The sequence below is a fragment of the Coregonus clupeaformis genome, chromosome 10, assembly GCF_020615455.1.
Source record: "Coregonus clupeaformis isolate EN_2021a chromosome 10, ASM2061545v1, whole genome shotgun sequence".
Taxonomy (NCBI): Eukaryota; Metazoa; Chordata; class Actinopteri; order Salmoniformes; family Salmonidae; genus Coregonus; species Coregonus clupeaformis.
This window is the reverse complement of record NC_059201.1, coordinates 11,733,955-11,759,692: the sequence shown is the minus strand read 5'-3', so window position 1 is coordinate 11,759,692 and position 25,738 is coordinate 11,733,955. Positions and strand designations below refer to the sequence as shown.

Below are 25,738 nucleotides of genomic sequence, written 5' to 3'. Positions count from 1 at the left end.
TTTAGCAACAAATTGACCTGCCTCTAGCAACTTCCCCTGAAAATTAGTTGGCAACACTCTGTGCCGTAGATCATGCTGCCTATAATGCTCATGCGTGTGTATCCAGTAACCATGCCAACCGCGGGTAACATTTACATTTTAGTCATTTAGCAGACGCTCTTATCCAGAGCGACTTACAGTTAGTGAGTGCATTCATTATTATTATTATTATTTATTTTTTTCATACTGGCCCCCCGTGGGAATCGAACCCACAACCCTGGCGTTGCAAACGCCATACTCTACCAACTGAGCTACATCCCTGCCGGCCATTCCCTCCCCTACCCTGGGCCAATTGTGCGCCGTCGCATGGGTCTCCCGGTCGCGGCCGGCTACGACAGAGCCTGGATTCGAACCAGGATCTCTAGTGGCACAGCTAGCACTGCGATGCAGTGCCTTAGACCACTGCGCCACTCTGTAACAGTTTGTAAAGTGAGTGAGCACCTCAAACTGTGCCTCAGTCTCCACAGTTTCTCTCAACTCAGTGTTTTTTTGGTACAAACATTGATTGTCGTGGATATGGAAACCTCTGTTATTTTTCCTGGAGAGGCTGAAGCATATGTCCAAAATCTGGAAACATTCTCACTCAGGAACATTGGCCCTCCAAGGTATGTCTGTCTAGGAGCTTACATTAGCTAGCTAACTTACTGTAGCTAGGTAGCTAACCATGGTAACAAATATCCTCTGAGCTAGCCAAAAGTTGCAAGCTAGCTCGCGCTACAGCAGATTCGTGGCTGCAGTGTTCCATTCGTTGCTTCTTATTTGATTGACAGGTGGTTCAGACAACATGACTACATAGAGCAGGGTTCTTCAATTCCGGTCCTGGAGGGCCGAAACACTTCTGTTTTTTATTTCTGCCTGGTAGTTAATTGCACTCACCTGGTGTCCCAGGTCTGAATTAGCCCCTGATTAGAAGGAGAGGATGAAAAACAGAGGTGTTTCGGCCCTCCAGGACCGGAATTGAAGAACCCTGACATAGAGAAACTCAACATGCAGGCGATAATGAACGCTTCAGCCACTCAGGAAGAGTTTATCAAGGAGCTCCTTGTGTCACTGGGAAAGGTAATAACAGTGTCTTATGACGTATCTGTGAAGTCACCTGTATAGGTATGTTACTGTTACATGCTCCGTTTTTTTGTAGACCAAAAAGATACAGGGCAGGCTACTGCACATGTAAACAGGTAATTCATTGTCTGTTTTCTTCACCCTAGATCCCCACCCTGGTCCATGAGATGATTCTGGTGGAGCTTTGGAAACAGAAGGTGTTTCCTGTTCTCTGTCAGCTCCAGGACTTCAACCCGAAGAGCACCTTTCCTATGTACATGGTGATGAGTGCATAATTGGCAACAATGTTACATTTCAACTGGTGATATACTGCAGTGCTTGTTGTACCTGTACTCCCTAGAAGTTTCCATCTAATCTCCGCCTCTCATCTGCAGATTCACCATGAGGCTACAATCATTAACCTGCTTGAGACAATTATGTTTCACAAGGTGAGAACGTATTTGTACCCTTGCCTCAGTACCAGCACCATTAATCTGTTTGCAGTGTCTGTCTCAGACATCACATAGGCTACAGTTTGTCCTAAATACAGTCAACGGCGTAACCAGGGTTTGAGTTAGTGAGGTCCAGAAGGACATTTCTTAAAAGTTTAAGCTAATTTACTGCATTTCTATACAATTAAAACACTTTTTAAAATACTATTTGGAGAACAGCAAAAACAAGCAAAAATGCCCCAACCATTATCACCTCAGTCGATCTACAAACACATAGCCTATTAGCTATACAATTGTAATGTTATACCCCATGAAAGGGGGGAAATATGAGAAATGATTCACACTGACACGTAGCATCAGCGACTGTTCAGTAAGTCGTAATGATGAATGGCATAAAATCATCAACTCTTTACATATATTTATTTTCTCAAATTACATAGCATTCAAATTTGTATTCCTAGGGCATCACTAATCAAGCTCCGCACAAACAGATATCAATTGAGCACACAAATGATCGTATTATCACATGAATTATTAGAATGTTACTTACGATTCTGTATTAATATCAGTGATGTAATGGTAAAAAAAAAGTGGGCAATTGGTAAACTATAAACTCCAGTGGGCGATCGAGATAAGACGAACAACCACCTATTTAAACAAAAACGTATACAAATATTTTTAACTGTATTGTTTGCATTTTTATTGCATTTCAATGTAGGCCTATAGGGAAGATGTTCATATTGAAACATTTTTTTTTTACTAACTTGTTTGCTAAGATTAATACAGATTTTCTCAGGGGACCCGACCCCAAGTTTGGGAACCACTGTACTAACCTCTCTCTCTGTCTCCTCTGCTTGCTCCTGCATGCATTGCAGCCTGCCAGCCTCACCACTGAGGGTCACATCACTGTCTGTCTCAGTAGCCTACTCTCTGTAAAGAAAAGTTATTATCAGAATTTAGTAGCCTATTTTTTGCTTCTGCTGAGGTAGGCTCCGTTTAACGTTGGTCAGTGCTATCCGGAATCCTTGGGACATCCCTACCATAAACCTTTACCCCTAACCTAACCATAACTCTTACCTTAACCATTTAAAATTTCAACTTCAATGGGGCGGGGACATCCTAAGGATCTCGGATAGCAAGGACTGTTTAACTTTAGCTTCTTACTTCATCCTTCTAGCTTGCTAAGTAATACCTGCCAGAGCCCTTCAACGTTACTGCAAGCTAGCCACCTGACTGACTGACATATCTATAAGCGACTATTTACCAGTTGTGCAGTCATTCTCAGAGAGTCGGTTTTTGTTTGTTTGGGGATGTCTGTAGACACGGCAGGAGTCACAGGACAGTTTTAAAATAACATTTTGTCCGGTATCTCGCAAACACACTGTCAGCAGTCTCTAGTTGCCAACAGCGAGCTGGGGTAGTTTGTTTTACGTCTCAGGCCCTCAGCCTGTGCCGTGAGAGGGCGGAGTTAGCCGTTTGAGAGAGTGGTGAATGTGCTGTTTAAAAGGCTAATCTTGGGGACGCAGGCGAACATAACGAACAAACCGCTGTTCATGATTCCACTGGTTTGCAAAGAGGAAGGCACGATTCGAACTCAGTCAGATCAATAATATAAGCGTTCTGAGCTTTGATCAACGCTGGGAGCAATATTAAGATGCTGACCCGTAATTGATTTTGTTTATTGTGTACAAAATCTTTTAAATGTTTTTATTAGAAACATTTACCGAGGTCCGGTCTGTCCTCATATAGTTAGGGCCTGAATACAGTTTTTGACTATGTGTGTTGGTTACAGGACTCCTGTGAGGCAGCAGACGACTCAGTCCTGGACATGGTGGACTACTGCCACCGCAAACTTACCCTCCCGGCCAGCAGAGCATCCAGGGATGACACTCCAACCCAGGACAGACTCAGTCACACAGAGAGTGGGGACTCATCCTCTGTACAGGTACAGGATGGATTCCTCTTTACAGGAGCTGTCTGGGTTCCAGTTACTACAACATAGGCAGGCCATTGCAAGTCAGGATAGTGTAGTTGCTTTGGTCGGTGGTGTGGATTGTAAATGTTCTGTTGTGCTGTGTGTCTGATGCAGGATTTGCAGGGGCAGAATGCAGCACTAGAGTTTGAAATTTCCCTCAAGGCTCTGTCTGTCCTGCGTTACATCACTGATCATACTGACAGGTGGGAGAGTCACATGTAAGATCTTAATTTGGTCACCCTGTTGCAGGATAACTTTCTTCCAATGCAGGAAATGTAAAACGTGTAGTGTATTTGAGGTTTAAAAAAGCTTCTGAACTCCTACAAACATTTCCATGAATTCTAATCCACAAAATAATTCACATTTCCTGTTGTAGCAAACTGGCTCAAATTAAGATCTTACATCTGTATCATTTTTCAGATACTTTACATACTATCAGAATAGAAGAGTGATGCTGTTAGATAATTTTTTTCCAGTTGTCGTGGTGAAAAGGCTTGTTTGTGCTTTCTCTCACACTCAGTATAAGTGTGATCAAGAGGATGCTGTGCACCCATAACCTGCCCTGTGTGTTGGTACAGCTGGTAGAGCACAGCCCCTGGAGTCGCTACTCTGCAGGTTTTTTTATTTTTATTTTTTTATTTCACCTTTATTTAACCAGGTAAACCAGTTGAGAACAAGTTCTCATTTACAACTGCGACCTGGCCAAGATAAAGCAAAGCAGTGCGATAAAAACAACAACACAGAGTTACATATGGGGTAAAACAAAACAAAGTCAAAAATACAACAGAAATACATATATATACAGTGTGTGCAAATGTAGCAAGTTATGGAGGTAAGGCAATAAATAGACTATAGTGCAAAATAATTACAATTAGTATTAACACTGGAATGATAGATGTGCAAGAGATGATGTGCAAATAGAGATACTGGGCTACAAATGAGCAAAATAAATAACAATATAGGGATGAGGTAGTTGGGCGGGCTAATTTCAGATGGGCTGTGTACAGGTGCAGTGATCGGTAAGGTGCTCTGACAACTGATGCTTAAAGTTAGTGAGGGAGATAAGTGTCTCCAGCTTCAGAGATTTTTGCAATTTGTTCCAGTCATTGGCAGCAGAGAACTGGAAGGAATGGCGGCCAAAGGAGGTGTTGGCTTTGGGGATGACCAGTGAGATATACCTGCTGGAGCGCAGACTACAAGTATTCTTGCAAATGGACAAATCATACAATTTCCACATACCCCCATCTACATACATTATATACAACATATGCCATTTAGCAGTCACTTTTGTCCAAAGCGAGTTACAGTCATACATGCATACTTTTTTTTATATATGGCTGGTTGTGGAAATCGAACCCACTATCCTGGCGTCGCAAGCGCCAAGCTCTACCAACTGAGCTACAGAGGACCATCTATGGGATAATACAATTATCCTGCAACGTGGTCCTCTGTAGCTCAGCTGGTAGAGCACGGCGCTTGTAACGCCAAGGTAGTGGGTTCGATCCCCGGGACCACCCATACATTAAAAAAATAAAATAATGTATGCACGCATGATTGTAAGTCGCTTTGGATAAAAGCGTCTGCTAAATGGCATATTATTATTATTATTATGTCAAAACAATGGGTGTCTTTTTACCTACAATGCCTTCAGAAAGTATTCATACCCCTTGACTTATCTACATTTTGTTGTGTTACAGCCAGAATAATACAAAAAAGAACATCTCATCCATCTACACAGAATGCCTCATTTTGACAAAGTGAAAACATGTTTTTAGCAAATTTATTGAAAATGAAATACAGAAATATCTCATTTACATAATTATTTACAGTGAGGGGGAAAAAGTATTTGATCCCCTGCTGATTTTGTGCATTTGCCCACTGACAAAGAAATTATCAGTCTATAATTTTAATGGTAGGTTTATTTGAACAGTGAGAGACAGAATAACATAAAAATAATCCAGAAAAACGCATGTCAAAAATGTTATAAATTGATTTGCATTTTAATGAGGGAAATAAGGATTTGACCCCCTCTCAATCAGAAAGATTTCTGGCTCCCAGGTGTCTTTTATACAGGTAACGAGCTGAGATTAGGAGCACACTCTTAAAGGGAGTGCTCCTAATCTCAGCTTGTTACCTGTATAAAAGACACCTGTCCACAGAAGCAATCAATCAATCAGATTCCAAACTCTCCACCATGGCCAAGACCAAAGAGCTCTCCAATGATGTCAGGGACAAGAATGTAGACCTACACAAGGCTGGAATGGGCTACAAGACCATCGCCAAGCAGCTTGGTGAGAAGGTGACAACAGTTGGTACGATTATTCGCAAATGGAAGAAACACAAAAGAACTGTCAATCTCCCTCGGCCTGGGGCTCCATGCAAGATCTCACCTCGTGGAGTTGCAATGATCATGAGAACGGTGAGGAATCAGCGCAGAACTACACGGGAGGATCTTGTCAATGATCTCAAGGCAGCTGGGACCATAGTCACCAAGAAAACAATTGGTAACACACTACGTCGTGAAGGACTGAAATCCTGCAGCGCCCGCAAGGTCCCCCTGCTCAAGAAAGCACATATACAGGGCCGTCTGAAGTTTGCCAATGAACATCTGAATGATTTAGAGGAGAACTGGGTGAAAGTGTTGTGGTCAGATGAGACCAAAATCGAGCTCTTTGGCATCAACTCAACTTGCCGTGTTTGGAGGAGGAGGAATGCTGCCGATGACCCCAAGAACACCATCCCCACTGTCAAACATGGAGGTGGAAACATTATGCTTTGGGGGTGTTTTTCTGCTAAGGGGACAGGACAACTTCACCGCATCAAAGGGACGATGGACAGGGACATGTACCGTCAAATCTTGGGTGAGAACCTCCTTCCCTCAGCCAGGGCATTGAAAATGGGTCGTGGATGGGTATTCCAGCATGACAATGACCCAAAACACACAGCCAAGGCAACAAAGGAGTGGCTCAAGAAGAAGCACCTTAAGGTCCTGGAGTGACCTAGCCAGTCTCCAGACCTTAATCCCATAGAAAATCTGTGGAGGGAGCTGAAGGTTTGAGTTGCCAAACGTCAGCCTCGAAACCTTAATGACTTGGAAAAGATCTGCAAAGAGGAGTGGAACAAAATCCCTCCTGAGATGTGTGCAAACCTGGTGGCCAACTACAAGAAACATCTGACCTCTGTGATTGTCAACAAGGGTTTTGCCACCAAGTACTAAGTCATGTTTTGCAGAGGGGTCAAATACTTATTACCCTCATTAAAATGCAAATCAATTTATAACATTTTTGACATGTGTTTTTCTGGGTTTTTGTTGTTGTTATTCTGTCTCTCACTGTTCAAATAAACCTACCATTAAAATTATAGACTGATCATGTCTTTGTCAGTGGGCAAACGTACAAAATCAGCAGGGGATCAAATACTTTTTTCCCTCACTGTACATTTACATTTTAGTCATTTAGCTGACGCTCTTATCCAGAGCGATTTACAGGAGCAATTAGGGTTAAATGCCTTGCTCAAGGGCACATCGGCAGATTTTTCACCTAGTCGACTCGGGGATTAGAACCAGCGACCTTTCGGTTACTGGCACAACGCTCTTAACCACTAAGTTACTCCCCTGAGTCAATACTTTGTAGAAGCACCTTTGGCAGCGATGACAACTGTGGGTCTTTCTGGGTAAGTTTATAAGAGCTTTCCACACCTGGATTGTGTAACAGTTGCCCATTATTATTTTCAAAATTCTTCAAGCTCTGTCAAATTGATTGTTGATCATTGCTAGATAATTATTTTCAGGTCTTGCCATAGATTTTCAAGTACATTGTCTTCAGAAAGTATTCAAACCCCTTGACTTTCAATTAGATTTAAGTCAAAACTGTAACTCGGCTACTCAGGAACATTCACTGTCTTCTTGGTAAGCAACTCCAGTGGCCTTGTGTTTTAGGTTATTGTCCTGCTGAATGGTGAATTCATCTCCCAGTGTCTGGTGGAAAGCAGACTGAACCAGGTTTTCCTCTAGGATTTTACAAGAAGCCACCACTATGCTTGAAAATATGGAGAGCGGTACTCAGTAATGTGTTGTATTGGATTTGCCCCACACATAACACTTTGTATTCAGGACAAAAAGTTAACTGCTTTGCCACATTTTTGCTGTATTACTTTAATGCCTTGTTGCAAACAGGATGCATGTTTTGGAATATTTGTATTCTGTACAGGCTTCCTTCTTTTCACTTAGTCAATTAGGTTAGTATTGTGGAGTAACTTCAATGTTGTTGATCCATCCTCAGTTTTCTCCTATCACAGCCATTAAACTTTGTAACGGTTTTAAAGTCACTATTGGCCTCATGGTGAAATCCCTGAGCGGTTTCCCTCCTCTCTGGCAACTGAGTTAGGAAGGACGCCTGTATCTTTGTAGTGACTGGGTGTATTGATACACCATCCAAAGTGTAATTAATAACTTCACCATGCTCAAAGGAAAATTAAATGTCTGCTTTTTTTATTTGACCAATCTATCAATAGGTGCCCTTTGCGAGGCATTGGAAAACCTCCCTGGTCTTTGTGGTTGAATCTGTTCACTGCTCGACTGAGGGACCTTACAGATAATTGTATCTGTGGGGTACAGAGATGAGGTAGTAATTCAAAAATCATGTTAAACACTATTATTCAGTCCATGCAACTTATTATGTGACTTGTTAAGCAAATTTTTACTCCTGAACTTATTTAGGCTAGCCATAACAAAGGGGTTGAATACTTATTGACTAAAGATATTTCAGCTTTTCTTTTTGTATTAATTTGTAAAAATGTTGAAAAACATAATTCCACTTTGACATAAGGGACATGTGTAGGCCAGTGACAAAAACCCCTCAATTTATTCCATTTAAAATACAAAATGTGGAAAAAGTCAATGGGGTGTGCATACTTTGTGAAGGGATCATCAACTAGCGGATGTTCAGGGGGCCGGAACATAATTACAAATAATTTGTAGACTGCAAATTGACGGCAAGAAGCCCAAACAGATATAATATTTGACAAAAACATGCGTGGGAATACTTGGGAACAGATTTCCAAAATTAAAATGACTTAGAGCTGATTTCCTGGTGTTTTTACAGTCTTTTATGTTCAACAATGAAAAATCGAAATAGTTTTTTTCTCCATTTTTTTACTTGGGAGCGTGGGGGGGCAAATAAAACCATTTGGGCCATGGGCCGCCAGTTGGGGAACCCTGGCCTGGTTGTTACAGTGTAGAAGACCCACATATCACTACCTGTCCTTTGTCTCCCTCTACAGGAGAGATAGAGAAGTACATGAATGGAAAGTGGCAAAGGGTTCCATCTGAAGACTGTCTGAAGATGACTAATTGGGGTCTGGATTGCTCTGTACAACCTGGTGCTAAAGGAAGACTGCCAAAGGAAATATGACTTCAACAACTTCAACAAGAACCATCTCTTAAAGGTACAGTAGCCTCAGCCAGTACTGGCGCTTCTGACAAGAGTGGCCTCTGAACCCTAACTGTCAAAACTATAGCTCAGGAAGAATGTCTGTGCATTGTCCTTCAAAATCTTTTCTTATCTCCCCTCCAATTAGAAGACAGATGAAGTATCCAGTTACTGTTTTGACTGGTGTTTTCTCTTACTATTATTTCCATGATTGACTCTCCTTCCTGAACGTATGTGAGGATAGAATTATGAGCTCTGGGAACTTTGCAGGATGCATAGGTGGTCTATCAGACAGACCACAATGCAGACCGCAGTACAATAAAAGTCTAACTCAAACTGAAACTTAAACCATGAAATGTCTGAAAATCACCCTATATATTTTGTGTGTAGCTACGAGGTTTCCTGACGGAGGTGTTAATTGACCAGCTGCCCAACCTGGTGGAGCTCCAGCGCTTCCTCAGTCACCTCATTGTCACAGACCCTGCCCCTCCAAAGAAAGACCTCATCTTGGAACAGGTGAGGAACACACACAGGAACATGCACACGCGCGCCAGGGTTTCCGTTAGCCGGCTTTTGGCGATAAAATAAATGAAAAGCCGGTAAATGAAATTGTAGCCGTGGGTGGGGGCTGCATATTATACATCCCGATTTCACACTTCAGCACCATTCTCTCACTCCTTGTGCGCTGCCTTACGTGCATGCGCCTACTGCTGAGGAGAGAGAGCGAGAGAGGAGCGAGAGTAAAACAAAAGTTAGAGAGTATGCCTATAGTGAAAAGCCTAGAAGGGGAATGTCCTCCTGTATAGACAACTTTTAATATTGTAGTGGACAAAGATGAGAAGAACGTTGGCACGGCCAAATGTAGGCTACTGTGCAACTTTTTAGTTGTCGTGTGTATTTATAATAATTTGTATTATCATTATTATTACTGTATATCGGTGGTCACCAACCTTTTTTGAGTCGAGATCGCTTTCTGAGTCAAAATGCAAGCCGAGATCTACCGTTCAGATTTGATTTCAACATTACTTAAAAAACGTAAGCCCATGCAACATTAACCTATTAAAACAGTACTGTAGTAATGAGGTTTGTGCAGTAGGCTATAGGGCAAAAAAACATAAGCACCGCATATTGGCTTTGCTTGAATTGCCCTGCCAATGCATTTTTGTTCTTCTCAGACCATTTTAAAAAATTATATTTCAACATTTGAGGTAGGCTATATAATCACACTGGTAATAGATCCGTTGTTGTATTACTTGTGAAGCACAGCTGAAAGAGCATAATAATAATAATAATAATAATAATAATAATAATAATTAGCTTTTTTTATTTACTGGGGTGATGGAGCCTGCATCTGATGGTCAGTCTCGGTGGAGGGAGAGGGCAGCAGACTGAGGGTCCACCTCTCAACGCCACACTCCCTTTCCTCCGCTGACACAGACCAAAAAGGGACCGTCTTTCAGCTAATGGCAAACTCGAATCGCATCGCGATCGACCGTTTGGTGACCACTGCTGTACATCATTGTTATTATTGTAGGCCTATTTATTAATCTAAACCAGTTTTAAATATGCAAAATGTGTTTCGTTTTATTCTGTTGATACATTTCCGTTGGCTAAATTAAGTTTGATCTGTCTTTTTATATGTGAGCTCCGTATTTAGTTTAAGATAGGTTATAAGTAGGCCTGTTGTAAAATAAATACACTGCTCAAAAAAATAAAGGGAACACTAAAATAACACATCCTAGATCTGAATGAATGAAATAATCTTATTAAATACTTTTTTCTTTACATAGTTGAATGTGCTGACAACAAAATGACACAAAAATTATCAATGGAAATCAAAAGTTATCAACCCATGGAGGTCTGGATTTGGAGTCACCCTCAAAATTAAAGTAGAAAACCACACTACAGGCTGATCCAACTTTGATGTAATGTCCTTAAAACAAGTCAAAATGAGGCTCAGTAGTGTGTGTGGCCTCCACGTGCCTGTATGACCTCCCTACAACGCCTGGGCATGCTCCTGATGAGGTGGCGGATGGTCTCCTGAGGGATCTCCTCCCAGACCTGGACTAAAGCATCTGCCAACTCCTGGACAGTCTGTGGTGCAACGTGGCGTTGGTGGATGGAGCGAGACATGATGTCCCAGATGTGCTCAATTGGATTCAGGTCTGGGGAATGGGCGGTCCATAGCATCAATGCCTTCCTCTTGCAGGAACTGCTGACACACTCCAGCCACATGAGGTCTAGCATTGTCTTGCATTAGGAGGAACCCAGGGCCAACCGCACCAGCATATGGTCTCACAAGGGGTCTGAGGATCTCATCTCGGTACCTAATGGCAGTCAGGCTACCTCTGGCGAGCACATGGAGGGCTGTGCGGCCCCCAAAGAAATGCCACCCCACACCATGACTGACCCACCGCCAAACCGGTCATGCTGGAGGATGTTGCAGGCAGCAGAACGTTCTCCACGGCGTCTCCAGACTCTGTCACGTGCTCAGTGTGAACCTGCTTTCATCTGTGAAGAGCACAGGGCGCCAGTGGCGAATTTGCCAATCTTGGTGTTCTCTGGCAAATGCCAAACGTCCTGCACGGTATTGGGCTGTAAGCACAACCCCCACCTGTGGACGTCGGGCCCTCATACCACCCTCATGGAGTCTGTTTCTGACCGTTTGAACAGACACATGCACATTTGTGGCCTGCTGGAGGTCATTTTGCAGGGCTCTGGCGGTGCTCCTCCTTGCACAAAGGCGGAGGTAGCAGTCCTGCTGCTGGGTTGTTGCCCTCCTACGGCCTCCTCCATGTCTCCTGATGTACTGGCCTGTCTCCTGGTAGCACCTCCATGCTCTGGACCAGTGGCGGCTCCTGAAAAAATTCTCAGGGGGGGCAATTTTTCTGATGATTTAGGTGACCTACACACATTTTAAAAAAGATATGTCCAGCAACAACATGAAGACAGGGGCAGCATATAAGTCAATACCAGAAGCATTTATTGACTGATCTCAAAAGTGTTGGCTTACCAGGGTTGGTGGAGCCCTCAGTTTCATCTTTGCCTCGCAAAGCTAACTCAAACACTCCGCAAAACTTCACACACTGGATTAGCCGGCTGAGGATGTGGCGGTTCTTGCTAATGTCGTAGTAAATATATTTGTTATAGTGAATATGGAATATGATATGTTGAGTAAAATGTTGTGCTAAGATCTATTTAGGTCAGGAGCTGGTTATAAGTTATGTTCCTATCCAATAACAATGGACAAAAGGGTCCTATCTTGTCAGCCTTGTCAGTTTCAGTTCTCCAGTAAACTTGTGATTATCAACACTAACCTCATCGTTGTGGCGGCGGACAGCTAGCCTGTATCCCTCATCCAGTTGAGTGGGAATGTTCACTCTCCCCAAAGAAGACAATCTCAAACAGCTATCCATGTGGGTCTTTGACAGCTCATGTTTCTTAATCTTTCCTGAAAGATGGTGCATGTCCGTTACACACCAGTCGCTGTCCAAGCGGTGCTGTCTGCCGTGCCGCCTTCAGGGTGAAAGAGTAAGCAGGGGGTAGCAGAAGACTGCATTAGCTACATCGCAGCCTGCTAGCCAGGTTTTTCGTTCGTACCAATTTTTGGAAAATCCTCGGGTGTAGGACTTCCCCCCTTTAGTAGAAACCTGTTGAATTATTAAATTTGGTCTGGGAGGTCCTAATTGTTTCGTTGCCAATTTATCTTCATTTGTTCGCCGACAAAAATGAACTTCTTTCAAAGACACAATCGAGTTGCACTGAAGCCTAGCCATTTTGATAGTAGTAGTGAATTGATTGATGCTGCTACCCGCTCTTTTCTTAGTTACGTTCATGGTTATGTTACGTATGACGAAAGCGCGTAAGTGCAAGCCCTCAGAAACCCATAGAGATTGTATTGAAAGCTCTGATATTTGAAAAAAATAGATTTTACATGGGAGTCTATGACAGACTTCTGGGCGATTTTCAACCTGACTGAAATCGCCCCCAAAAGAGGGGGGCCATTTGAAGCACGACTTTAGCCTGATTGGACATTTAGTGGCACTGTGGCAGATCAGACGTCTAGATTACAACACTGATAACTACTGTTGCCGTGATATAATTGATTAGAAAAAAAATCCCTTCCTTTTCCCGTTTGGCAGTGCGTCGCCCATATCGCCCTATTGAACACACCGCCCCTGCTCTGGACACTACGCTGACAGACACAGCAAACCTTCTTGCCACAGCTCGCATTTATGTGCCATCCTGGATGAGCTGCACTACCTGAGCCACTTGTGTGGGTTGTAGACTCAGTCTCATGCTACCACTAGAGTGAAAGCACCGCCAGCATTCAAAAGTGACCAAAACATCAGCCAGGAAGCATAGGAACTGAGAAGTGGTCTGTGGTCACCACATGCAAAACCAGTCCTTTATTGAGGGTGTCTTGCTAATTGCCTATAATTTCCACCTGTTGTCTATTCCATTTGCACAACAGCATGTGCAATTTATTGTCAATCAGTGTTGCTTCCTAAGTGGACAGTTTGATTTCACAGAAGTGTGATTGACTTGGAGTTACATTGTGTTGTTTAAGTGTTCCCTTAATTTTTTTGAGCAGTGTATAATTAGCCTATTGCTGTAATTTGTTGGGTATGGTAGGTACTAGCCTTTCTTGGTAATTTCTGCAATATAGCCTGTTCAAAACTTTTGTAAGGGTTTAAACCACCTCGCAAGTGTTTTGTTTCATTCTGTTGAGCCATTTTCTTTGGCCAAATTAAAGGTAGACTTCTGCATGTGCACGGGTTTGCTTCACGCTGTGAATAGTGTGTTAGCCATGGGACCAAAATCGAAGTAGTTGAGCTTCACGCTCATGGACGTAACTTTGTGCTGAATATTGGGGGGGGGGGTCAGGGTAAATGGGTTCCGGGGTCAACACCCATGAGATATTTTTTTTAAGGAATAGCTGTGAAATCCAAAACTTTACTGATAATTTGGTCAATATATCCCAACCACAACTGAAATACCAATAATTTCTGTATTACTTTAAACTGTTGGTCTAACTTTAACAGCTCAGAAAATAACCACACTTGGTAATTTGTTTGTAGCACGACTGTGAAAAAGTCAGTTCTGGGGTGCGTTCAGTTTGATTGAACGTTTGCTACGTTGCGTAACGGCTTGTACTGAACAAACGTTTCCCCAATACTTTCTTCAACGTTCTTGAACAGACTTTGAGATAGCCTACGTTTGGTGGGTGTGGCCCTCCCCGTTTTTCAACAGGTCGTTCAGAACAGCATCGTTTCTGTTTAATTGAACATTGCATTACATTTTTCTTTTCGTACTGAACGCAGCCCTGGTGACTTTTCTACTCCAAAATTAATGAAAATAGAATTATGGTGACCCCATTAAAATATAATTTACCCCTCCAAAAATGTGCCTAACAACATATTGGTCCATATTATCAGGCTGGTGTGTTATTCAGCAATAAGCATTATCGGTCACACTTTATTTGTATAGTCATACTATAAACAAACGATATGTTGATAAGCAACTGCTTGCTAAGTTTAGGGTTAGGTTTAGAGTAAGGGTTAAGGTTAGGGCGAGTGTAAAGGTTAAGTTTAGGGTTTGGATACGGGTTAAGGTTAGGGTTAGGGTTAGTAGTGTTGGGGAAGCTACTCTGAGAATATAGTTTACCAAGCTACCAATTACTTCACACTGGAAGAAGTTAAGTTACACTAAAGTAGTTCACTACATCCAAACTACTTTGTGATAAATTATCATATCTAAATCTGAAATGTCATAGACTACAAATTGCAAGAACAGATCACTCTGGAGTAAGATCTTAACAGAATGTGTAATTTAGCATATTAAACACAAAAACTGTTTCAAGTGAGAATTAGAAAGGGGTGTGTAGTTCCAATGGTGAGCTACACCGCTTCATGGCAAAAAAAAAAGTATTCAGTCCAGAAAACACTACCTACATTTGAATTTAGTTCAACTACCACCAAGCTACTGCAAACTGTAGTTACTAGTTGAACTACATGTAGTTCACTACTCCCCAACACTGGTTAGTTGAAATGTTACTGATAGTCTGTAGATCATCTACAGATGGACTATCCAAATGAAGTGTTAGTGCATTATCACCTGTAGCCCAACTGGCTATAAATAAATAGTCTGAATCATGCCCATTTTTATTTGTGCTAATCATTAGCTAGATCCGTGCTTCCCAAACATTTTCAGTCATGCCCCCCTTTCATCATGCTACTATGTTAGGGATGGATCGAAATGTACAGAATGGTTACCTGGAGGAAATGGGGGAGGGTCATAATTTTACAATTTCAGTCAAGGGCAGGGTTTAGTATTTTTTAAATCTAGGGTAATTTAATTAGTAATTGATGAAATTTCAATATTTCTCTGTTTTAGAATGAGTAGCTTATTAGGCTATACAGTGCATTCGGAAAGTATTCAGACCCCTTCCCTTTTTCCACATTTTCCACTCATTCTAAAATTGATTGAACTGTTTTTTTTCTCTCGTCAATCTACACACAATACCCCATAATGACAAAGCAAAAACAGGTTTTTACATTTACATAAGTATTCAGACCCTTTACTCAGTAATTTGTTGAAGCACCTTGCAAGCGATTACAGCCTCAAGTCTTCTTGGGTATAACACTACAAGCTTGGCACACCTGTATTTGGGGAGTTTCTCCCATTCTTCTCTGCAGATCCTCTCAAGCTCTGTCAGGTTGGATGGGGAGTGTCGCTGCACATTTATTTTCAGGTCTCTCCAGAGATGTTCGATCGGGTTCAAGTTGGGCTCTGGCTTGGCCACTCAAGGACATTCAGAGACTTGTCCCGAAGCTTTGCCCCAGTCTGAGGTCCTGAGCGCTCTGGAGCAGGTTTTCATCAAGGATCTCTGTACTTTGCTCCGTTCATCTTTTCCTCGATCCTGACTAGTCTCCCAGTACCTGCTGCTGAAAACATCCCCACAGCATGATGCTGCCACCACGATGCTTCACCGTAGGGATGGTGCCAGGTTTCCTCCAGACTTGACGCTTGACATTCAGGCCAAAGAGTTCAATCTTTGTTTCATCAGACCAGAGAATCTTGTTTCTCATGGTCTGAGAGTCCTTTAGGTGCCTTCTGGCAAACTCCAAGCGTGCTGTTATGTGCCTTTTACTGAGCAGTAGCTTCCGTCTGGCCACTCTACCATAAAGGCCTGATTGGTGGAGTGCTGCAGAGATGGTTGTCCTTCTGGAAGGCTCTCCCATCTCCACAGAGGAACTCTGGAGCTCTGTCACCTCCCTGACCAAGGCCCTTCTCCCCCTTTTGCTCAATTTGGCGGGTCAGCCAGCTCTAGGAAGAGTCTTGGAGGTTCCAAACTTCTTCCATTCAATAATGATGGAGGCCACTGTGATCTTGGGGACCTTCAATGCTGCAGACATTTCTTGGTACCCATCCCCAGATCTGTGACTCAACACAATCCTGTCTCTGCGCTCTACGGACAATTCCTTCAACCTCATGGCTTGGTTTTTGCTCTGACATGCACTGTCAACTGTGGGACCTTATATGGACAGGTGTGTGCCTTTTTAAAAATCATGTCCAATCAATTTAATTTACCACAGGTGGACTCCAATCAAGTTGTAGAAACATCTCAAGGATGATCAATGGAAACAGGATGCACCTGAGCTCAATTTAGAGTCTTATAGCAAAGGGTCTGAATACTTATGTAAGGTATTTCTGTTTTTTATCTTTAATAAATGTGAAAACATTTCTACAAACCTGTTTTCGCTTTGTCATTATGGGGTATTGTGTGTAGATTGATGGGAATAAAAAAAAAAATATATTTTAGAATAAGGGTGTAATGTAACAAAATGTGGAAAAAATGAATGGGTCTTAATACTTTCCGAATGCACTGTATACTGTATTGATGTGTGCCCGATGCTGCCCCTCATCTCTGTTGGGTGTGCAATATCAAGTGCGCCTATTGGCTATTTGGTGTGGTCTCAATCAAATGATTCATAGCCTATAGGCTATACAGTGCCTTCTGAAAGTATTCAGACCCCTTGACTTTTTCCACATTTTGATACGCTACAGCCTTATTCTAAAATTGATTATATTGTTGTTTTTTTCATCATCAATCTACACACAATACCCCATAATGACAAAGCAAAAACACGTTTTTAGAAATGTTTGTTAATTTATTCAAAATAAACAACTAAAATATCACATTTACATAAGCATTCAGACCCTTTACTCAGTACTTTGTTGAAGCACCTTTGGCAGTGATTACAGCCTTGATTCTTCTTGGGTATGACACTACAAGCTTGGCACACCTACAGTGGAGGGAACAAGTATTTGATACACTGCCGATTTTGCAGGTTTTCCTACTTACAAAGCATGTAGAGGTCTGTAATTTTTATCATAGGTACACTTCAACTGTGAGAGACGGAATCTAAAACAAAAATCCAGAAAATCACATTGTATCATTTTTAAGTAATTAATTTGCATTTTATTGCATGACATAAGTATTTGATACATCAGAAAAGCAGAATTTAATATTTGGTACAGAAACCTTTTTGCAATTACAGAGATCATACGTTTCCTGTAGGTCTTGACCAGGTTTGCACACACTGCAGCAGGGATTTTGGCCCACTCCTCCATACAGACCTTCTCCAGATCCTTCAGGTTTCGGGGATGTCGCTGGGCAATACGGACTTTCAGCTCCCTCCAAAGATTTTCTATTGGGTTCAGGTCTGGAGACTGGCTAGGCCACTCCAGGACCTTGAGATGTTTCTTACGGAGCCACTCCTTAGTTGCCCTGGCTGTGTGTTTCGGGTCGTTGTCATGCTGGAAGACCCAGCCACGACCCATCTTCAATGCTCTTACTGAGGGAAGGAGGTTGTTGGCCAAGATCTCGCGATACATGGCCCCATCCATCCTCCCCTCAATACGGTGCAGTCGTCCTGTCCCCTTTGCAGAAAAGCATCCCCAAAGAATGATGTTTCCACCTCCATGCTTCACGGTTGGGATGGTGTTCTTGGGGTTGTCCTCATCCTTCTTCTTCCTCCAAACACGGCGAGTGGAGTTTAGACCAAAAAGCTCTATTTTTGTCTCATCAGACCACATGACCTTCTCCCATTCCTCCTCTGGATCATCCAGATGGTCATTGGCAAACTTCAGACGGGCCTGGACATGCGCTGGCTTGAGCAGGGGGACCTTGCGTGCGCTACAGGATTTTAATCCATGACGGCGTAGTGTGTTACTAATGGTTTTCTTTGAGACTGTGGTCCCAGCTCTCTTCAGGTCATTGACCAGGTCCTGCCGTGTAGTTCTGGGCTGATCCCTCACCTTCCTCATGATCATTGATGCCCCACGAGGTGAGATCTTGCATGGAGCCCCAGACCGTGGGTGATTGACCGTCATCTTGAACTTCTTCCATTTTCTAATAATTGCGCCAACAGTTGTTGCCTTCTCACCAAGCTGCTTGCCTATTGTCCTGTAGCCCATCCCAGCCTTGTGCAGGTCTACAATTTTATCCCTGATGTCCTTACACAGCTCTCTGGTCTTGGCCATTGTGGAGAGGTTGGAGTCTGTTTGATTGAGTGTGTGGACAGGTGTTTTTTATACAGGTAACGAGTTCAAACAGGTGCAGTTAATACAGGTAATGAGTGGAGAACAGGAGCGCTTCTTAAAGAAAAACTAACAGGTCTGTGAGAGCCGGAATTCTTACTGGTTGGTAGGTGATCAAATACTTATGTCATGCAATAAAATGCAAATTAATTACTTAAAAATCATACAATGTGATTTTCTGGATTGCTGTTTTAGATTCTGTCTCTCACAGTTGAAGTGTACCTATGATAAGAATTACAGACCTCTACATGCTTTGTAAGTAGGAAAACCTGCAAAATCGGTAGTGTATCAAATACTTGTTCTCCCCATTGTATACAGTGGGGGGGGGGGAGTATTTAGTCAGCCACCAATTGTGCAAGTTCTCCCACTTAAAAAGATAAGAGAGGCCTGTAATTTTCATCAGAGGTACACGTCAACTATGACAGAAATCACATCGTAGGATTTTTTATTTTTTTATTTGCAAATTATGGTGGAAAATAAGTATTTGGTCACCTACAAACAAGCAAGATTTCTGGCTCTCACAGACCTGTAACTTCTTCTTTAAGAGGCTCCTCTGTCCTCCACTCGTTACCTGTATTAATGGCACCTGTTTGAAGTTGTTATCAGTATAAAAGACACCTGTCCACAACCTCAAACAGTCACACTCCATACTCCACTATGGCCAAGACCAAAGAGCTGTCAAAGGACACCAGAAACAAAATTGTAGACCTGCACCAGGCTGGGAAGACTGAATCTGCAATAGGTAAGCAGCTTGGTTTGAAGAAATCAACTGTGGGAGCAATTATTAGGAAATGGAAGACATACAAGACCACTGATAATCTCCCTCGATCTGGGGCTCCACGCAAGATCTCACCCCGTGGGGGCAAAATGATCACAAGAATGGTGAGCAAAAATCCCAGAACCACACGGGGGGACCTAGTGAATGACCTGCAGAGAGCTGGGACCAAAGTAACAAAGCCTACCATCAGTAACACACTACGCCGCCAGGGACTCAAATCCTGCAGTGCCAGACGTGTCCCCCTGCTTAAGCCAGTACATGTCCAGGCCTGTCTGACGTTTGCTAGAGTGCATTTGGATGATCCAGAAGAGGATTGGGAGAATGTCATATGGTCAGATGAAACCAAAATAGAACTTTTTGGTAAAAACTCAACTCGTCGTGTTTGGAGGACAAAGAATGCTGAGTTGCATCCAAAGAACACCATACCTACTGTGAAGCATGGGGGTAGAAACATCATGCTTTGGGGCTGTTTTTCTACAAAGGAACCAGGACGACTGATCCGTGTAAAGGAAAGAATGAATGGGGCCATGTATCGTGAGATTTTGAGTGAAAACCTCCTTCCATCAGCAAGGGCATTGAAGATTAAACATGGCTGGGTCTTTCAGCATGACAATGATCCCAAACACACCGCCCGGGCAACGAAGGAGTGGCTTCGTAAGAAGCATTTCAAGGTCCTGGAGTGGCCTAGCCAGTCTCCAGATCTCAACCCCATAGAAAATCTTTGGAGGGAGTTGAAAGTCCGTGTTGCCCAGCGACAGCCCCAAAACATCACTGCTCTAGAGGAGATCTGCATGGAGGAATGGGCCAAAATACCAGCAACAGTGTGTGAAAACCTTGTGAAGACTTACAGAAAACGTTTGACCTGTGTCATTGCCAACAAAGGGTATATAACAAAGTATTGAGAAACTTTTGTTATTGACCAAATACTTATTTTCCACCATAATTTGCAAATAAATTCATAAAAAATCCTACAATGTGATTTTCTGGATTTTTTTTCCTAATTTTGTCTTTCATAGTTGACGTGTACCTATGATGAAAATTACAGGCCTCTCTCATCTTTTTAAGTGGGAGAACTTGCACAATTGGTCGCTGACTAAATACTTTTTTCCCCCACTGTATTTGGGGATTTTCTCCCATTCTTCTCTGCAGATTCTCTCAAGCTCTGTCAGGTTGGATGGGGAGCGTCGCTGCAGAGCTATTTTCAGGTCTCTCCAGAGATGTTCGATCGGGTTCAAGTCCGGGCTCTGGCTGGGCCACTCAAGGACATTCAGTGACTTGTCCCGAAGCCACTCCTGCGTTGGCCAGTTGGACGTACTGCCAAATTCTCTAAAATGATGTGATAGAGAAATGAACATTAAAATCTCTGGCAACAGCTCTGGTGGACATTTCTGCAGTCAGCATGCCAATTGCACATCCCCTCAACTTGAGACATCTGTGACATTGTGTTGTGTGACAAAACTGCACATTTTAGATAGGCCTTTTATTGTCCCCAGCACAAGGTGCACCTGTGTAATGATCATGCTGTTTAATCGGCTTCTTGCTCCCGAGTGGCGCAGCGGTCTAAGGCACTGCATCTCAGTGCTTGAGGCGTCACTACAGACCCCCTGGTTCGATTCCAGGCTGTATCACAACCGGCCGTGATTGGGAGTCCCATAGGGCGGCGCACAATTGGCCCAGCGTCGTCCGGGTTTGGCCGGTGTAGGCTGTCATTGTAAATAAGAATTTGTTCTTAACTGACTTGCCTAGTTAAATAAAGGTAAAATACAAATAAATACATTCTTGATATGCCACACCTGTCAGGTGGATGGATTATCTTGGCAAATGAGAAATGCTCACTAACAGGGATGCAAACATATTTGTGCACAACATTTGAGAGAAATAAGCTTTTTTGTGCGTATGGAAAATTTCGGGGATCTTATATTTCAGCTCATGAAACACTTTACATGTTGCATTTATATTTTTGCTTAGTGTATAAAGGTAGTTCTGGAAGTATTCGTAGGGTGATTATTAGGTTGCATAAACATGATGAGTGCTGTATCCCCGCAATTTTGGCCTTCACATTAGTTTTCTTAACATAAATAAGGAAGATAGGTTACTGCTGCTGGTCAGAGTTTGTCAGACAGCCAGGCTGCCTCTGACTGGGGAGAGAAACAGGCTTGCTTGAACCTACTGCCTGAGGTTCAGAGAAACAGCCCTTCTCTAATTCTGTAGCCTACTAGAAACCAGTTGTTCCGAAGTTAATAATACTACCAAAGTTGTCTTTGAACTCATAAAATTGAGCCCAACATAACTATTACCAATTATCACTTGTTTTTTGAGCTCACTCCTGAGATGCGTGTCTTGTCACTTCGCAATAGAAACCTCCATTTGAAAAATATAATTTTCTACATAATTCTTATTCGTGCTCATTAATATATCATGTTAAATGTGACTGTATAAGTTAGCTCACAGAAGTTAGCTCACAGAATTAAGGGTTTTGTTAAGAAGAGAGAGAAGAAGGGAGGAGCGATTGCTTCATTCTCCTTACAAGCCTTGCTCAACTTTTTTCCCTTCACAAACCACACAGCCTTTGAGGACTGGGCCAAACCAAGCATATTTGGCAGCGGGGCATTTCCAATCATAAAATAAAGAATTGAGCAGTGGTGGAAAAAGTACGCAATTGTCATACTTGAGTAAAAGTAAAGATACCTTAATAGAAAATGACTCAAGTAAAAGTGAAAGTCACCCAGTAAAATAATACTTGAGTAAAATTCTAAAAGTATTTGGTTTTAAATATACTTAAGTATCATTGGTCTGCATGGCTGTCGTCCCAGAAGGAAGCCTCTTCTAAAGATGATGCACAAGAAAGCCTGCAAACAGTTTTGCTGAAGACAAGCAGATTAAGGACATGGATTACTGGAACCATGTCCTGTGGTCTGATGAGACCAAGATAAACTTATTTGGTTCAGATGGTGACAAGCGTGTGTGGCGGTAAGGAGTACAAAGACAATTGTCTTGCCTACAGTCAAGCGTGGTGGTGGGAGTGTCATGGTCTGGGGCTGCATGAGTGCTGCCGGCACTGGGGAGCTACAGTTCATTGAGGGAACCATGAATGTCAACATGTACTGTGACATACTGAAGCAGAGCATGATCCCCTCCCTTCGGAGACTGGGCCGCAGGGCAGTATTCCAACATGATAACGACCCCAAACACACCTCCAAGACGACCACTGCCTTGCTAAAGAAGCTGAGGGTAAAGGTGATGGACTGGCCAAGCATGTCTCCAGACCTAAACCCTATTGAGCATCTGTGGGGCATCCTCAAACGGAAGGTGGAGGAGTGCAAGGTCTCTAACATCCACCAGCTCCGTGATGTCGTCATGGAGGAGTGGAAGAGGACTCCAGTGGCAACCTGTGAAGCTCTGGTGAACTCCATGCCCAAGAGGGTTAAGGCAGTGCTGGAAAATGATGGTGGCCACACAAAATATTGACACTTTGGGTCCAATTTGGACATTTTCACTTAGGGGTGTACTCACTTTTGTTGCCAGCGGTTTAGACATTAATGGCTGTGTGTTGTAATTTTGAGGGGACAGCAAATTTACACTGTTATACAAGCTGTACACTCACTACTTTACATTGTATAGCAAAGTGTAATTTCTTCAGTGTTGTCACATGAAAAGATATACTGAAATATTTACAGAAATGTGAGGGGTGTACTCACTTTTGCGAGATACTGTATTTATTTTCTCTATATTATTAATATAATACAGTGGACGCCTAAGCCTATAGGCCTATGCAATGGCCTGATGCATTTAGTGCTCAAATCTCCGACAGCTGAACCGTGAGGTGGTAGTGCTGAGCTATTAGTGCTTTTTTGAGGTCGTTTTGGTTAGATTATTAAAAAATATCACAGTTTTCAGTTTCAATATTTTTTTTAAACATTAAATGCACTATGCATTATGTGGGTTGAATGCTGTAACAACACAGAATAAAACATTTAATAAAAGTCCCATGATGGTAGTGACTGGCCATTACTTCTTATCACTTATTAACCATCATTTATTCACAATACTTTACTTTAATAAAATATTTAAGTTGTTGTGTATATTACGTTTGTTTTATTTGATGACTTTATTATTTAATTCCAATGTCATAATTTCATTCCAAGTCATCATCTCATCTTTATAGCGCTGCTGCCTACGCTGTCTGACAAAATCACTATTTTGTAGTTCTTCAAAGTTAATAAGACATACTTTTATGACTGCTGAAAACCAACTATCAATCACTTAGATCATGTATTTTCAGGTAGAGATACCTTGTGAAGCAACAGCTGCTCTCCATATCACCTCATGATCAAGCATTCTTCTGTCTCTTCTGTAGCAGGCCTAAAAGAAACACAGACCGGACAAGTAGATGCGCAATGGATTATGGTCATTGTAGTTAATTACCACATTTTATGCTCTAAACTATGTAGAATATTGGCCTGTTGGAAACTACAACTCCCTACTACATCGCACAGTTTAGGTTTGGATCTGATTTATCCCTTGAGAAACTGTGCAATGTGCACATTGAGCTCACAGAAAAAAAATTTACAAAATGAAATTCAAATAATTTAACCGACTTACTCAATTAGTTGTTAAAAAAATGAAAAATAACCGACATTTCAGTTAATCGCTCAGCACTATGAGGTGGACAATTATTGTTTTAGGAAAGTAAAAACCAATAAAACAATAGGCTATAAAGTTTTGCCTAAGCTACACATCGAACCACAAGGAATAGTGTTTTTGTAATTTCTTATAGGCTGTTACTAAGGACACTTAAATTTGGCTCATTTTGCCAATATCCCTCTTTTATCTATGGTGCTGGCTGCGTGGGTGGAAGCCCTAATGGGTTACGCACCCAATGCATATGGATGACGGGTAGAATTTCTCAAATGTCCGATAAATTAAAATCTTACAGGTCAAATTTTTCTAACAGAAATCCTGGTGCAGGCACACACACACACACACACACACACAATGAATTGCTGTCTTACAATTAAATATCTTCCTCTTACTTTTAGATTCCAGAGATGTAGAACAACATTATGCGGGACAATATGGGGAAATGGAAGGCCATTGCCAAGTATCAAGTGAAGGGAACGTTCAACCCCTCTGAGAAGGACCTGAGACAACAAGCACTCAGGTAATACTGAGTCTGGTGACATTAGTAAAGAGACTGAATGAGACCAAAATCCATAAGGGAGAATGAAACCTTGGAGCGGATTCAAGACCTGCTATTGTGCATCTCTGTTACAATCTATTCTCTGCTTGCATATGAATAATCTCTGCTAGGTTGGCCCAGACCCATAACCTGGATGTGATGGAGAGTTTGATCCCTGAGAAGCCCAAGTGTGGAGCGTGTGGGGCCGAGGCTTCTAAGTGATGCTCCCGCTGCCAGGGAGAATGGTACTGCCAGAGGTAAGACTGTTCACACTGTAGCACTACAGGGAAATTTTTCTCCTTCAATAAATAAATATCAAGAGAATGGTGCTGCAACTTTTTTTTTGCTAAATCTGTTACTAGTCTTGCAAAGAACGTGTTGATGTATTACAAGAGATTGTACTCAAAAGACCATGAAAAAACCATTACACCCCATGTGCTCAGGAGGTTCTAGTGTGTAGCCCACAGCAGCTGAATTAGATTCTATGTCGGGGTGTCAAACTCAACTACAACAAGGTCTGGAGGGCCACACTGAAAATTGGTTGTATTTCCTTGCCGTCAAAATTAGCAAAAGATAGTCCCTCTATCCAGCGTTTTTGTAATTTTCGGTACTCCCTGACTGTCTAGCTTTAATTTCGGTCAAGACTGTATAAATGTAAGTCCATTACATTTCTACACAGTTTGGATTTGGTTTTAGTCATTTTAAAGTATATTGAGTTGTTTTTTTGTTTTACTCAGACCACTTGCAGGCCGGATTGTGGGCCATATGTTTGACACCCCAGTTGTAAGTGTTGCTGCTCTGTATTTGTAGGGAATGCCAGATGAAGCACTGGGCCAAACACAAGGTGGCCTGCCAACTGATGGCTGAAGCCACAGAGAAGCTCCAGAAGGACTTGATCATAACTCCTGAAGAGAGAAAGGTGGACATCAGCAACATATTGAACTGAATGATGGGAGAGAGAACAGAGGTCTTACGTAGTGACAAGTGAATGGACAGATATGCACCTACATGCCATTTGGGATGGGATTCGAATGCAGTTGTTATGGTTTTGGACTGTTAATGTTAACCTTTGAGGTTTGTCTGGCTCAATTCAATTCCAACTTCTTGATTGTACTAATGCAAACGTTGATGGCTTTATTCCATTACAATGATAATCTAACTCATTATAGGAAGGGTTAATGGGATACTTTGGGATTTCAGCAATGAGGCCCTTTATCTACTTCCCCAGAGTCAGATAAA

The 25,738-nt window shown here is 42.3% G+C and overlaps 1 pseudogene; it reads left to right on the top strand.

The window, feature by feature from the left end:
• The first annotated feature begins 555 nt into the window (after positions 1-555).
• On the top strand, positions 556-25,738 carry LOC121575814 (annotated as a pseudogene).